The sequence below is a fragment of the Carassius auratus genome, chromosome 1, assembly GCF_003368295.1.
Source record: "Carassius auratus strain Wakin chromosome 1, ASM336829v1, whole genome shotgun sequence".
Lineage (NCBI taxonomy): Eukaryota > Metazoa > Chordata > Actinopteri > Cypriniformes > Cyprinidae > Carassius > Carassius auratus.
Window position 1 is genome coordinate 26,996,817 of NC_039243.1, and position 17,637 is coordinate 27,014,453.

A 17,637-nucleotide genomic window follows, 5' to 3' on the forward strand; every position below is an offset into this window, starting at 1 on the left:
AAGCTTTATTTCAAATACAGAAAAATAAATTAATAAATAAAGTTTTAGTTGTAGTTTAAGTTAAGAATAACAACACTGGAACCAACTGCACAAGGTTTGAAAAATATTTGACCCAGTTTGTTCTTGCAAGTTTATGCAATTCAACAGACATGTACCAATAAAAAAACAATATATGTTTCAGTATTTCATTTTGAAGATGTCTGCTTTTGTGTTGACTTCAGTGATCGAGTTGTTGTTCAGTGTAAGATCTGCGACTTGAAACAAAGCCAGTTGAGAAGCACTGTTCAAGATATAAAAATATATACAGTGTTTATCATATATTTCTCAGTTGTCATTTTTTCGGGATGGAAGTGAAATAATAACATGACAATATAAATAATTAGTATGTTGGTCGTTGATTGCATTTAGCATGGTTTGTGCAACCAAACATCCGTTGTGCTGTGTACGCTAGGAGCATATGCACGGAGCTTGTTAAACATCCACCCCAAGGCGATGTCAGGCCTTTTACTGAAGCTACTGAACTCCTTCTGGCTCCTGTGACTTGTCCCCTGGGATGCTGGAGAGGAAGGCAGCTCTGCAGAGCGTGCTGTATGTTTCCAGCAGGGTGGTGATAGGCTGAATGAATATCAAAAATAAATTGATTTATCACTTCCATTTGGTATGTTTCTTAATATAGACCACTGGCATAAAACAGAAGGCCGGGACTCTGAGCCCTCTAAGTGAAGTGGCATAAAAATAATAGCATTAAGTACTTAAGTACTTAAACTCCAGTGAAGATCTTATAGTACAGTATGGCACAGTGTGGACTGAATAAGACTTGGGGTGTTTCGTGGCCTTCCTGTTAAGTTTGTATCACATTAATTTTCTCTCTCAATTGCGTAGACCTTGAGCTGAGTGATAACTTATGACAGTGGCTGATGAAACAAAAGTGCTGTGCATATTCACTCACACTCACAATACACATTAATCGCTGCTGTGACCTTGACTGATTACATACAAACCAGGTCACACAGTAGTTCTTTAAGAAGAGAGAGAGAGTGTGTGTGTGTGTGTGTGTGTGTGTGTGTGTGTGTGTGTGTGTGTGTGTGTGTGTGTATCTGATGTGACTGTGCTCCATGATAATTGGTCCCAAAGGATTTGCCAGTTCCAGCAGCCAGAGGGCGTCAGTCAGGTGGGGCTAAATACAGTTAGAAACTACTGATTCCACTACTGTCAAAACAGTAGAAAGAGCATTCAGCTGTGTCATAGTAGGCCCATGCATGATGGGATAGTAATTAGCATCTCTGTGTCCTCTCTGTGTATTCAAATGACGCTACACTCATGACAACATTTTAATGTGTTTACATAGAGTTTGTGGGATATTTGTCTTTTCTCATTTGTGCACATAGAATGTTCCTATGTATACTTAGTGGATAAATTATTTGACAAAATGCACTTTGTTATAAAAAAAAAAAAAAAAAAAAAGATAAGTAGTTGCAATTGATCTAAAAACAGAAGATTATTTCTTGCACAAAATTGTAAAACTGTGTTAATGCACAAAAGTCACACTCAGTGTAGGCACAAGGGTGAATGTACTTGTCATTCAGGGGACAAAAAACACCTTTCATTTACCTACAGTAGCATGTCATTTTGTCAAAAAAAAAAAAATGCTTGGTCGACATACTTAGAGCCAAAACATTGTTTTAATGCAGTTCATTTTGTGATTCAGGGTGACATGAAATGCATTTTGGCCGTGAAAAGAGTTGTCTGCATCATGAAATGTGAGGATGAAATGCTTTTTTTGACATGCTGAATCATCAAATGGAATGTAAAAAAAAAAAAAAGAAAAAAAAAAACTTTTGTGATCCAGACATCCCTTTTTGCATCCAAAATACATTATTCAAAGAGCTTGTCATGGATGCAATGTATCTATCTGACATTTTGTTCATATTTTCTCTTATCCACAGAATGAAAAATACATTCACGCATTCCACTTAAGTGTACATTTTCATGACAAGTAATTCATTTATCCTCCAAAATTAGTCAGGTTCCACTTAACGCCCCATTGGTTGCTAGTAGGCGTTCATAATCGACTAAATGGAGGTGAATTATTATAGTAAAGAGCTTCACTGTCTGCATTCACTTTGGTTGTCCCATATCATGCTGTTGCACATTTGCATAAAAGGCATAAATGCTCTTGATGCCTCTGATCACTTTGTCGATTGCTTGCAGTGTGAATGCACCTTAAAGTAATAGTTCACACAAAAATTATAATTTGCTGTAAAGGTACTCAACCCTCAAACCATTCAAAATAAAGATTAGTTTTTTTTTTTCTTCAGCATATTTGGAGAAATATAAAATTACCTCACTTACTTACCAATGGATCCTCTGCAGTGAATGGAGGCCAGAATGAGCATCTAAATAATTAATAATCCATGAAATGACTCCTTCGAAAGTCGATCATTTAATGTCTTGGAAGCAAAAAGCTGCATGTTTGTAAGAAACAGGTTTACACTACAAAGTCATGGAGCACTTGGGATTGTTTAATTACGGTAATATAATCTTATGCTTTTATGACACATATACAATACTTTTTAAGAGAAGTTATTCCCTGTTTATATATACACTGAACAAAATTATAAATGCAACACTTTTGTCTCTGACCCCATTTTTCATGAGCTGAACTCAAAGATCTAAGACTTTTTCTATGTACACAAAAGGCCCATTTCTCTCAAATATTGTTCACAAATCTGTCTAAATCTGAGTTAGTGAGCAATTCTCCTTTGCCGAGGTAATCCATCCATCTCACAGGTGTGCCATATCAAGATGCTGATTAGACAGCATGATTACTGCACAGGTGTGCCTTAAGCTGGCCACAATAAAAGGCCACTCTGAAATGTGCAGTTTTATGAAAACCAGTCAGTATCTAGAGTGACCACCATTTGCCTCACGCAGTGCAACACAGCTCCTACACAAAGAGTTTATTAGGTTGTTGATGGACCTCAAGATCTCATCACTGTATCTCTGTGCATTCAAAATGCCATCAATAAAATGCACCAATGTCCGTTGTCCATAACATAAGTCTGCCCATACCATAACACCAATGCCACCATGAGCCACTCGATCCACAATATTGACATCAGCAAACCACTCACCCACACGACACCATACATGCTGTCTACCATCTGCCCTGTACAGTGAAAACCGGGATTTATCCATGAAGCGAACACCTCTCCAAACTGCCAGACACAACCGAATGTGAGCATTTGCCCACTCGAGTCAGTTACGACGATGAACTGCAGTCAGGTAGAGACCATGATGAGGATGACGAGCATGTAAGGAAGCTTCACTGAGATGGTTTCTGACAGTTTGTGCAGAAATTCTTTGATTATGCAAACCGATTGTTGCAGCAGCTGTCTTGTTGGCTGGTCTTAGATGATCTTGGAGGTGAAGATGCTGGATGTGGAGGTCCTGGGCTGGTGTGGTTACATGTGGTCTGCAGTTGTAAGGCCGGTTGGATATACTGCCAATTCTCTGAAATGCCTTTGGAGATGGCTTATGGTAAAGAAATTAATATTAAATACACGGGCAACAGCTCCGGTGGATGGCCTTTTATTGTGGCCAGCAATAATCATGCTGTCTAATCAGCATCTTGATATGCCACACCTGTGAGGTGGATGGATTTCCTCAACAAAGGAGAATTGCTCACTAACACAGATTTAGACAGATTTCCGAACAATATTTGAGAGAAATAGTTCTTTGTGTACATAGAAAAAGTCTTAGATCTTTGAGTTCAGCTTCTGAAAAATGTGTTTGTTTTGAAAAACAAAAGTGTTGCATTTATAATTTTGTTCAGTGTAGATAGATAGATAGATAGATAGATAGATAGATAGAAATATCCTGCTCTCATTGTTGACCCTCCCTTTGACTTTCAATTTCATAACTGTATAAGTGAAATCATCATAGAGATATCTGCTGTCTGTAGCAGATTAAGAAAATGATGGAGCTTTAGCTTTTTGAAAGGTGTCCATTTCTGCAAGCATGTGCAATCTTCTCTCTCTCGCTCTCTGTTCTCTGTCTCTTCCCACTTCTCTTTCTTTCAATTCTTTCTCTCTCTCTCTCTCTCTCTCTCTCTCTCTAAGAGATTTAAGAGTTACAAAGATAATACGCTTTTCCCAGAGCACTGAAAGAGGACGAAATATAGAGAAGAACGTAAAAATAGAAGACGTTAGCTGTCATGATTGATTTTAAAGCGAGATTTGAGATTTCCCTAAGATAATTAAAAAGGAGCTCTCCTGACAGCAGTTTCCAGTACAGTACAATGCTATAGAGAACAGACCGTAGAACTGTAAGAAGCTCAGGAGCGAATGTGTTTGGGAGTGAAAGATTGTATTTACAGACTTATTAAGCATTAATATTGTTTAACATACAGCAACGGGAGTCTCCCAGGAGACCAATTATGTGACTTTGTGTACAAAAAAAGGAACTACGGCACAAGAAATCTTCATGCATTTTGTGACACTATTGAGTGCGTGTTTGTCTGAATCAAATTATTTCATCTTCGCAGTCACAGATTGAGACAGGAGCAATGCAGTAGTACATACTCTGCAGTTCTCACGTGAATGCATTCGGAGAGCTGCTGGCATCACTTTGTAATCAGTTTTGGAGAGAAGCCCAGTGCTGGCGGGTTCCACGTAGTGTTGAGATATTTTACGTTTTTTTTTTTTTTTCTTCCTTTGTTCATGTTTTGAGGTACTAGAGATTGCATATTTCTATGTCTTTTAGGTATTGTTTTCGGTATGCATTTATTTGGCTGTAGCATTACATAACAGGAGATGTGCATCGAAACCATTAGAGTCAGCATATAAAGCACATACTGAGCTGGGGTTGAAGATTAGCTCACCTTTAACACTGCGGTTAAATAATCAATAAACCTAGAGCCCCTCTGTCCCCTGAGATCTGCAGTCATGAAGAATCGCATGTGGGCAATGCAGCTGAGCAGTGTGTGCTGTTATGTTGACGATGTTGTTTGCACTCTCTGCAGACTCAGGAAGCATTTAGAGAGTCTATTTCCATCTCTCTTTCCTGAATGGGGGGTAAATGGTGGTAATTCCCTTATTTTCAATCTTAGAGCTTCTATCGGTGGTTTGAAGTACTTAATTGTACTCAAGTATTATTTTGATGTGTTTGCACTTTACTCAAGTACTATTGAAATCAAATACTTGAATTACTTTACTAAAATTTCCAAGGGGATATATCATACGTTTTTGCAAATGCATTTAGACCTCCAAAGGTCCCAAAAACATTTCTGTGTAAAATCTAATTGACCAAGCTATGGCCATTCGTCCTTGTGAGGAGACCTCTCCACAACACAGAGGTTTGACCAACACAAAATGCTTATTTAATGCATTAATTAATGTTGTTTTATTATATCCATCATTGATGATGGTATGGTTGAACTTGACTTGAACTACATTTATAATGCCTCAAGCGTTAAAAAAAGTCAGCGACCTGAGAAAATTATGGTTAACCAAGTTGTTTTACAAAGTTTGGTCGTCAGAATGACTTTAATGGGAAAATTTCCTTTGCTACTTGAGTTCTCAGGAAAATATTTTTTTTTGAATAAGAATTTTGACTTTTGATGGAGTAAAAATTAAAATTAAAATTAAAACTATCACACTGTTTAAACCAACAGATATCTTACAAAATCTTACAATAGAGTATAAACACATGATAACTTGCCACAATAAAAAATATGACAACTTACAGTAAACCTGACCTGACATTTCTGAAAAAAAAGAAAAGATAAAAAAAAGTTAGCTCCAATGAACAAATCTACATTAACAAATGCTTCAGTGTATTTAAACATTTAAGTACTAATTAATTTACAACACGTATTTTCAGTAGGGTTAGGGTTAGGATAAGGGTTTGATTTAAGGGTTAGTTCCATGTAATTATGCATAATTTACTATTATTAATAGCAAGTACATGTAATGTGTTACAAGGACGCTGTCAAGTAAACTGTTATGAAAATATATTGCTCATTAGTAATTTGTCGCTGGTTAATGCATTAACTAATGTTAACAAATGAATCCTTATTGTAAAGTGTTTCCAAAACATATGTCCTAAGAACACAGTTCAGTTTTTTTTTTTTTTTTTTTTTATATGTATGTCTGAATGTATGTTAGCGTGGTTTTAATTTGTGTTCATTTATTTATCACCCAACCACAGTTGCAAATCATGTTGGTAAATTTTGGTAGTACAGAATTCAGTACACTTAAATTAAGGTTGACTAAATATACTTGACTGTTGTATTTACTGAGATATAGTCCTCATGACAACTAGCCCCTGTCTCCCCTATGTATTATTATATTATATTATACTTGGAATTGGTGCTCTGAATTTAACCCATCCAAGTGCACACACACAGCAGTGAGAAGTGAACAAACCGTGAACACACACCCAGAGCAGTGAGCAGTTATATCCAGTGCACCCCCCCTCCCCCCCCCCCCCCCCCCCGACCCCAAACTACAACTCTACAACTTACAAGTCAAACTTCTCTAACCATTAGGCCACAGCTGCCCCCCTTATTTTTCAGGAGTCAGGAATGTCCATCCTGTCTGTGTGTGTGAGTTTGTGTACTGTGTGTAGCCTGTCATGTATTTGTCGTAACCTTGCTTGTTTTTATATGCAGGTCTATTTGCTGGGAAACTCTACATGTATGCATGAGCTTGTCAATTCTGAATTGTTGGAGAGTGTGATGGTCTGTTGCACTCCGGGTATGAGGCCGTGCATATGTGAACATGTGCTTGTGAGTAAGTGCATCTGGCCATGAATGAATGGTTCAAATCTCTGTACCGCTTATATTTTTACATGCTATTTTAGTCCACTTCCATTCAATGGAGACTCTGTTAGCATGACCAAACCCTGTTACCATGGCGCCCCACTGGAACGATTGCCCACCCCAAATCCTCACAGTCCTCATCAACCCGGTTTCCGTGAAAAGTTCTGGAGTTCTTTCGCCACCAACTTCCTTAGAAAGAGCAGGCACATTCCTATTACAGAACAGCATATGTAAGAAGCTTAGAGGGAAAAGCTGTAACCTTGGAGACGCTCCGCGGCTCAGAGCTTCACTTTCAACCAGCCAGATGTGGTGTAATAAATAGCGAGGGAGTTAATGCACTCTGAAGTACAACTAGAACAGGGTAAGAACCAGAGGACCCACTGTGTCCCAGCTACAGTTAATTCACAATAAGGCCTATTGTTCCTATAGCTGGGCCAATGCAGGCCAGTGGAAAAAATCACGTCTAGCACTTCAATGGCAGGGTTTATAATGTATTTTAACATATGCATAATATAACACTCCATTTCAAAGTGTGCAAAGAATCAGCAATTATGTCTCAAACACTGTTAACATGTGTAACTGAATGATCAGTGTGTTACTTTGTTGAAAATTCTCAGAGGATAATTTGAATGCTCAGCTGCGGCTTCTTCATGGCTGAGGATACTGGAGTTTTCATTTATTTGAACTTTTTCTAGGATGTTTCTTCTAAAACGTTTTGAAAATAAATAAAATATAGACATATAAGGTCATTGTTTATATACAACAAGCTATAAGGTAAACTATAGAATAGGTAACTATTAAAAAAATAGTAGAGTAGTTCAGAGTAGCTCAGTTCATTTAATCTTCGAATTAGATGAAAAATCAGTCGAGTTGAATTTTGATTTAAGGGACACACTTGTACAAGGAAATATAAAGGAAAAACCTAAAGGTAAATTTAGCTACAATACACCTGTGGAAGTTAATTTTTTGGTCCAGTATTTTGAGAAATGTCTTTAATTTGTATTTATTTATTTCATTGTACTAATTGTACGTCAATTAAATTGTGTTTGTTGCTTTTTTTTTTCAACAGAAGTCAGCTATATAGAAATAACTGGTTCCCAGCATTATTCAGGATATATTCTTTTGTTTTCCACAGGAAAAAAAAGAAAGACATACAGTTTTGGAATGACAAGAGGGTGAGTAAATGATGACTGAATTATCCGTTTATTCTCATTAGTCTCTAGGAGAAGCAAATTAAGATCTCTCTTGCAATTTCTTTCTTTCAGGCTTTCCCAAAAAAAGGAAATACTGCTTGGAAATGTTTTCTCTGTAGTACAGAAGAGCCATAGGTTCCAATATTTCTAGCCTTCCTGTGACAAATGCCCCTGTATCCCTCAGCATGCCACTTCCTGCTGCGCTGCTCCAGGGGAAGCCCAGCGTGCCACCACTATCACCCTGCAATCTGTCATACCACGACAACCTCTTTAAAAGGCTTTGGCTCCACAGACATGCATGTAAACACATACAGGCTGTTGAAAAAATGTCACAATGAGGAACAGTTCAACAGTCACCGTATTAATAAGGGTTCAGCTCCTTTATCCACATTAAAAAGTATAGTATTTAAATTGGCTTAAATTGGACAACTGGGAGACAATGCTTTTTTAGAGTTACCTGAGTTTAGATCATATGATTTTTTTTTTCATTTTCATATATATATATATATATATATATATATATATATATATATATATATATATATATATATATATAGGGGCTGTTAAGCGATTACAATTTTTAATCTAATTAATTAAATGATGTGGTGATTAATTACTCAAATGAATTGCATATCAAATTTGAACAGTCGAACGTCATTACAAAAAGTGCAAGCAAATAATAAACCTGTATATATTGTATTGGGGGGAAAATTTATATGTATAAATAAACAATAAGAACTTGGTTCATTTAACATAGATTTCACCAGAGACTAAAACATTTAATTATTTTACAACATAATAAGCAATTAAGTATATTTTTACTCATTAATTAAATCATTCAGTAATCGGTGTCACATTTGGTTGGCAACATTTGTTGTCCACTGATCATCTTTGCTGGAGGTTGAAAACAGTGGCATACCACACATCTTGGCAACCCAGGCTCATTTAAAAAATGTGCCCGTGGCAACATTTATGCAAAATTATATTATGTTTTTGTTTTTACATTTCACAGCACTTTGAATGTGGCTTTCTAAACTTGGCTGTTGTACATATACAGTACAGTGGCAGTTATGGGAATTGACGCTAAAACGGTAAATGACTACAATACCACCTACACTAAACCCTATGTTAAATCTAAGTTATAGTGTTAATAAAAGCAGACATTAGAAACAAATAAATATGTGCCTCTACCTATATTTCTGCAAAACTCCAAAAACATACCTACTGCATGCATACGAATCACTGCAGTTTCCAGTTAAATTGAACTCTAGAGGCAGTAAAACTCACGCAAAATATGATTTACAGAGCTAGAGTTTTGCTTAAGAAAGCGAAACGCTAGCATAGTGGTGCTGCGCGCTACAGCAATTGAGTCACGCTCTGAGATGAGACAGGTACTTATCGACTTGTCTAAGTTGTGGGAAGAACATAGTGGAATATGTCTATTCCTTGTGTATAGTTTGTATAATTTTGAGCAAAAAGGTGAGGAAGTCAAATTTTTATCAAAAACTACATCTGGATAATATTCAGTATATCAATTATCAAAGCATAAATCCAGTAAATCGCTTCCATCAACACCTACAAAGCTTGCACAGACATATAGCACTTCCTTGATCAACATTTTACTCTGTTACAATATGCAGTTTTCATTTATATGCTGTCTATTGCTGATGAATGCATTGTTTTTTTATAACGCATTATAAATCTGTTCATAAGAGATCGCTCAAATCTCCATCATGTTCACGTGTGTTTGGTTTTTTTTTTTTCAGGAGGTTTTGTACTCGTTCAGAAGATGTATAATAGCGCCCTCAAGTGTATAACAATGAAAACACGAAAAGCTGTAAAAACTTGTCTTTGGGGGGGAAGCGTTGTCTTCTAAAAGACAGACGTGACAATGTATTTTCTTTGATCCTGGGTTGAGTAGCAGCCTTGGTACGTTCTTGCTTCTAAAAGTAACTGAGCTCTTTAATGTGACTTGTGGTTCATGGGACTCATACCTGAGTACTTCACATTGCAAGTGCAGTGCTGAGGTGAACTACTGAGCAAGTTTATTAAGTCAGGAAAATCATAAGCTACATGTGGAGCTGGTTATGTGATGCAATGTGAAATAAATGTTGTTTTGCCAGTTTTTTATTTTATTTTATTTTTTATGGGGCTGGAAAGTTTTTGAATCATACTGTGTAGGTACATTTTTAAAGTTTCGCAAAAATGTAGGTAGAGACACATTTTTCCAATGAACCTACGCTGAATCTTTGTGTTCCATAAGGCAGAGACACTTCTCCCGCCTGGCACTGTCTTCATTTTCAATTTCCCCATTCTGTGCTGAAATATTTTCTGCTCATCTTAGATTTCTGTCATTCAGTCTGTTTTGCTACATCGAACCTACCACGGCTGAAGCTTTACATTTGAAACCTCTCAGTCAAAATTTGGCTGTGACATAAATGAGAGGGAAGTGATTTTAGGATAACTCTCTATTCCAACTCTAACTTTCCTTCGCATCACAAGGAAGCCGCTAGACTGGAAAATGTAATCATAGTATAATTGGCTCATAAAGGTGGAAGGGGAAATAAATATGGTGGTTGTGTAAATTGACAGAGACAAAAATGAAATATTGTTTGACTGACAGGAACAGAACAAACTATTCCTTTCTCAGAAGTTGTTCTCTTTCATGCAGACAGTTACCTGCCCCCAGAGCACACAAACAAGTCTGCATTGCAGCCCATGCATTCAGATATAATCCCAGAGGGGAGGGTTTCAACGTAGCTTGTCCTGCATGAGGAATAACTGTACACAGGTGTGTGCGACATATGTTTCAACCCTCTAGAGCTTGCAAATCCCTTCCATGATTGAGGATTTTGAAAGGTATATTGTTTACTTTCTCTTAATCTCCTATATAATCACACACGCATGCTTGCATGCACATAAAGACACTTTTAAGAGTCTACAGAGCTTTATGGTTAACAAAGATGTTGGCTGTGGTAGGATATTATAGGTATCTGTTGCCAGCAGTTACCATGTGGCCAGTGTCATAGCAACGTTGTTTCCATGGATTTTGGCAATGTTTTTTGTCACCTCAGGTAAAAGTCTATATTATCTGTGTTGAGGATGAAACAGGTCATGCATAATACAAGTAAGTGGATTTTATTTAGTAGGTACAGGAATTTTGCATTCATACAAATACATAACCAAATTTTAAGAATCACCCACTTAAAACCCCATATCGATCGACCACTAATCTTAAAAAAATGTTCACGGTATCGCATTGTTAAGCATGAAACACGTCAAGCTGTGCACACTGATACAGGCACATGCACAAAAATGCATCTAAATTTGAATGTGCTTGTCTATGTACAGTATATTTCATGCATATGCATATGTTTCAGCAGCATAAGCACACAAGCATGTTGCTTAATGTATGATGGGCAACAAAACAGGCCCTTTTGGGTATAATTAATGAAGCTGCAGAAATGCAATCATGTCTACGGGGCATGATTAGCCTGTAATTTAATGATTCCATGCACACACATCTTTATGATTGCTCAAACATAGTATCAGACGCACTTGCCCATGCTTCGCTATTTCACATGCATTTATATGCACACTTGCACACGAGGCGGACTTTCATTTGCATATAATCTTTAAAATGTTTTGTCCTCTCACTTCAAAGGGCACATTCACATTCTGCTTTACAGTAAAGTGGTTCTGTACCATCTCATCCTACAGTGTCTGGGATTAAAAACTGTTAGATAGGTCTTTGAAAAAAAAGGACTGAAAACCTAAAATAAATTACATTGTATGGATGCTTTACCTTTTTAATAAATTTTAGGACTAAAGTAAATAATGTCAGAGATCACATTTATTTTTAAATGGATTTAGACCCTTTGCTACTCATTGGAGAAGCCACTTCTATATATTCCATAGGTAACACCAAAGTGTGAAGGTTGAAGTAGCGGTGCAATAACACAGCTGTACAGTACATAAAATATTGTACAGCTATACAACATAATGGGAGACATATTTGAGTTCAAAAGAGGAAAAAATTTTGGTATGTGTCTCGCTGGCGCATCTGTGACCAGTACAGTGAGTCTTTGTGGCTTATTGAGAATGCCGGTATCCAGGGTAATGTTGGCATACCATGATGAAGGACAAACTCCAGAAGGAGTAACTGTGGATGCAAGAGAAAGCTGTCTGAAATGTCCTGGTACTAACCCATATTGTATAAAAAAAAATACCACAGCTGCCCAACTCACTGCAAAATTTAATGCACACCTCCACTTTCCTGTTTTCATCAGAACTGTTCTTTGGGAGCTCCACAGGGCCATTATTCATGGTCGAGCTGCCATGGCCAAACCTTAGGTCACTTATGCTAGTGGCATACATCTGTTTCAATGTCGCCTGCAGTGCAAATGTCAGGTTGTTGACTATCTAGAAAAATCAGTTTTTGCTGTTTATTATTATTATTTCTATTATTATTATTTTGTGGAAACCATGATACATTCTTGTCAAGTTCTTTTTTTTTTCTTTTTTGATTAATAGAGAGTTCAAAATAACAACACTAATTTGATTTAACTTGGTGTTTCTGTTACCTTTGATCAGTTTAATGCATCCTTGCTGAATAATCCTTTCTTTCTTTCTTTCTTTTAAATCCTCTACTCCAGTGCTGGATTGGAAATTGGGGCTGACAGAATGTTTGTTGATGTTGTTTTTGTTTTGCCGAGGACCATCATGCACACACAGTGAGCAGCCAGTAGCCCATTGGTTTGTCTCCTGTACTGACAGCGTAAACATCCAATCAAAATGTGCTATACACAGAGAGATTAAGTATTTTGTCCAAGTCAAGTGTGTTCATAGAGGTTTCCATTGGCCAATGCGAATAAAACTAAATTTAAATAAAAAAAGACACGATATTGTCGGACCTGACATTTTAATCTTATCAAAAACAAGATGTGATATGCATGGCCATAGGCTTTGGAGGGATGACTATTTTTAAATCATACCTTATTTATTGCGTCAAAATCTGTTAATACTTTACTATATTTAAGGGTGAATAATAGTAGTAGTAGTAGTAGTAGTAGCCCTTTATTGTCACTAGTCACAAGTACCAGCGAAATTAGCCATCAACCTGTCCATACATACATACATACAATATGACAGTGGGTTAGGGTTAGGGTTAGAATAATTATAGATAATAATTTAAGATAATAATAATAATAATAATAATAATAATAATAATAATAATAATAATAATAATAATAATAAATGTTTTTTGAGCAGAAAATCAAAATGTTTGAATGATTTCTGAAGGATCATGTGACAGGAGTAATGATGAAAAAAATTCAGCTTTGAAATTGCAGGAATAAATAAAATTTTAAAATATGTTCAAATAGAAAACAGAAATGTTTAATAGTAAAAATATTTCACAATATTACTGCTTTTGCTGTATTTTAGATCAAATAAATTCTTAGCTTGGTGTGTAGAAGAATATTCTTTAAGAAACATAAAATAATCTTACTGTTCAACAACTTTTGACTGGTATAGTGTGTGTCTGTGTGTGTGTGTGTATATATATATATATGTCGAAGTAGTGGTGGGCCGCCTGGATCAAAAAATGCCAGGGCCAATTTTTTGTCCCAGTCCTGCTCTACCCTATGGTTATGTATAGTTTCTACAAACATATTAACCCAGAGAGCACCCATAGAGGCCTACTATTAACCTACGTGTTTATAACTCAGTTAGCTTAATAAAATAGTGTTTTAATAAAAATCTGTACTGTTTTATTCTGCAGTGTTAGTTTTCTAAAAGCAATTAGGCACTCGAGGACATGCTGTATTTGAAAAATAGTCACAGCTGAAGGGGTTGCATGCTCTGGTGCTTAAAAACCACCCTTTTATATTCATAATATAGCACTGCCTCAAGTGCCTAATTGCTTAATTAATGCAGCAGGTCTCCAATATCACCTACAGTTACACTTATGAACTGTTTCCACACTGGAAGCACGAGCTCACACTCCAAGGCCCGGTAAATGGCCACTGACTAGATTATGGTGTTATTAAAGAAGATGTCACTAAGCTGGCCTGACTCCAGCACAGTTCTGTGTCTACAGTACCTCTCTCTCTGTCTCTCTCTCTCACTCGCACATGCTGTGAAATGGTGCACACCTCTCCATTGCTGCAGAATGACTCATCTCCAGCTTACTTTTACTCCCTGTCCTCTTCATTTTCACACTTCTCTTTGTCCGTTGTGTAGTTATTTGCATCCAATTAGGGTGACAAGACATCCTGGTTTACGGCGGACAATCCCGGTTTCACAAGGTATTCCCCAGTGTCCTGACAATTCACTTAAAAAATGTAAATATGTCCTGGTATATCCCCTTTCTATATGATGACATTACAGAAAAGAAAAAGTGTGTTATTTTTCAATTGCAAGTTGATTTTTACAATACATGCATCCTAGAACATCTTTCACCTTGTAATTTGGTAGCTATAATAAAAGCACACAATATCAATATCACATGCTCTATCTGTCAGTTTCTAAAGATATCTGGTTGGTAAAGCTGTAGAAATTTCCAAATGAAACTGCTGAAATAAGCTGAACCATTTTTTTGTACAACACACAAAGAGGTTTATGTCTGTTAATATGAAGCGCTCATTTTATATCACCCAGAGATAATTCAGAAATCGCATCTGATCCCATACAAAAAGATAATACACAACACTTTTTATGCAGTTTAGTACAAACACTTAAATGTTATATGCAAGTATTTTATGGTTTGAGGTAATAATATTGTAGATGAAAATGATTTTACTAAATGTGTAAGTCTTTACATGAACTGTAATTTTCCATTGAAATGTCAAAACCCAAACAAACCATACACCAATAAGTAAATTTAAGTTAGATTGAAACAACCAAAATTTGTATTCATCAAGAATGCATTCAATTTATCAAAAGTTGTATTTAAATTTCAAATAAATGCTGTTCCTCTCATAGAATCCAGAATATTTCACAACATTATTGTTTGTATTGTATTTTTGATCAAACAAATGCAGACCTTGTTATAGTATTAACTCCAATCAAACATTAAAAAAACATTAAAAAAGTATTTTCAACCCGCTTTTGAATGGTAACTGGTGTGAGCTCGTTGACGAATAACAAAAAGTAAAATCATATTTTATAGACTTGTTTTTTTTTTTTTTTTTTTTTCACTGAGCTCATTGCAGTGCATTATTAATAGTTTGCCTCATCTGGGACAGACACATGAAGTGCTGGCTTAGAATTTGGCCAAAATGAGGTATCTTAGGCGGCAGCATAATTAAGTTGTTTACGTTTTGGAAGCACTCACTAGGTTTTGGAACAGAGTGATTATGTTTTTTTTATTTGCATTTGATTCTCTTCAAAATTTGGGCCAAATGAATAAGCAGGAGAGATATATCCAGGAAGATGCTTGAAACACACATTGGATTAACCTATAGTAATTATGCTAACAGGATACGCACCGAATACACTTTACGGCATTAAAATACACTACCATTATTCCCGTCGTTATTTTAAACAACGATGGGCAGGCACCTCCACAACCTGCCAATGTTTCCCAGACTGGGACTTGCAAAAAAAATCTTGAATCTAATTTGTTATAAACTCTTTTCAGCTCTCCTCTCCTCCCACTTCGTATTCTTTTCCTTCATTAAAGAGAGAGTGTGGCGTCCATATGAAGTTGAGAATAAATGTGATAGTGTGTTAAAGCTGGATTGGAGGGAGGGGGAAAGAGACCGAGTTGTTGGCAGACTAGTGCAGTGGGGAGCGGGGCTAAACGAAAACAGATCTGAGATGGAAAGGGTGAGAATGAGCTGGCACACAAACGACATAGACTGGCAGGAGTCTGCGGGTGTGTGTTTGTGTGACAGCGATAGAAAGATGTATCTCTGTTTCTGAAAGATATTGTGTACGTGTGTGTATGTGTGTGTTTGTGTGTGCGGCCATGTGTGTTTGTGGACATTAACTCAGTTTCACCCTCAGTAATGCATTGTGATTGGCTGGATAGGAGCTGGCTTTGGCACAGTCTCATTTCCGCAGAAAGCCATACAACAGGAGGGCCTCGACCACATGCCGCATCTGCCTCCTATTTTGCTGCCAACACACACATGGGTGCACACACACACACACACACACAGGTGCTCAGATACAGGTGCTTATAAACCTTTATACATCCATCCATACATTCATTAACATCATCATTATTGTTAATTATAATTTCTTTCTTTCTTTTTAATTACAATAATAAACTATTTTCATATATTAAAAAAAAAAAAAAAAAATTCTCAGTGATGCAATCTGAATTTTCAGCAGCCATTACTCCACACTAGAGTGTCACACAGTCTTCTAATATGTTGATTTGATATAAGATACATAAAAATTGTAATCAAAATTAGACATGTTTTATAAAGTTTCTCATGTGTTTCTCATCAGATGAACATTTTTGGATCTGGCAATATCAAAGTCAGCCCTCTTCATGAAAATCATATTAATTCCATATTTCAGCTGTTATGAACTCAGTGCCATACAGCTCTGGAAAGTATTATTAAATTATTTATTATGCAATCTTAAGAAATTGTGCTTATATATTTCAAGATTGAAAATTCCAATTGGTAATAACATGTTTGGGCTATATAGGCATTTTCAAATTTTAAATCTCATTGGTAACTAACAGCATTAATTAATAATTTATTTTAATATATATATATATATATATATATATATATATATATATATATATATATATATTGTTACGTCTTATGCATCTAGGGGTTTAACAGTAACGTAACAATATTAGTGTTTGGGAAGAGCATTTACCCAAGCCCCTGCATAGCAACAACAACAAGGTGGCTGTTAAAAAAAAGGTTTATTAACAGCTCAGTGAATGCTGGGAGTTAACAATTCTCAAAGAAATAACATTAAGAGGGAAGCAAAACTTCAGGAGGGGGAATAATGCCAAAATAACAAACAAAAGGGTGTCTATTCTGGAAATTAGATTCTTTCTAAACCTGTCAAATGAAAATAAAATCAACAACAAAGTTATACACTAACTCCCTATCTAATCCTCAAACCAGGAGAAAAATATGTACAGGACAAAAGAAAAAGGCACCCACCTCCCTACAGCTTCCAAAAAGGGTAACAATCAAACAACAGAGTTAAATCAACAGTACTTCAGATTAATGAAGTTTACTACACAGAACCCCAAAAGGCTACAACAAACTGCACGAGGCCAGGCTAGACAAAGGACATGCTCTGGAGAAAAGTTCTCCTCTTCTGTAGTTCCTGCTCAGCTTTTATACAGCTTCTCCTTCGGTTGGTAAGTAGATGCAGCTGGAAAAGGCAATCAGCTACCTGCCCGAGTGGAAAGAGTGGGAGGAGCCAGAGAAGCAGGAGAGACGGAGCAAGAGAGAAACAACAAAAGGACCATGCAACAATACAGACAACACAATTGAATACGTCACTGGACGTAACACCCCCACCCATAAGTTACAAATAGTATCCCATAAACATTTGTAAACTCATGAATTAAGGTTTAACAACACACAATCAACAATTTACTCATCTAAATGATACACCCTAGACAGTGCATCAGCT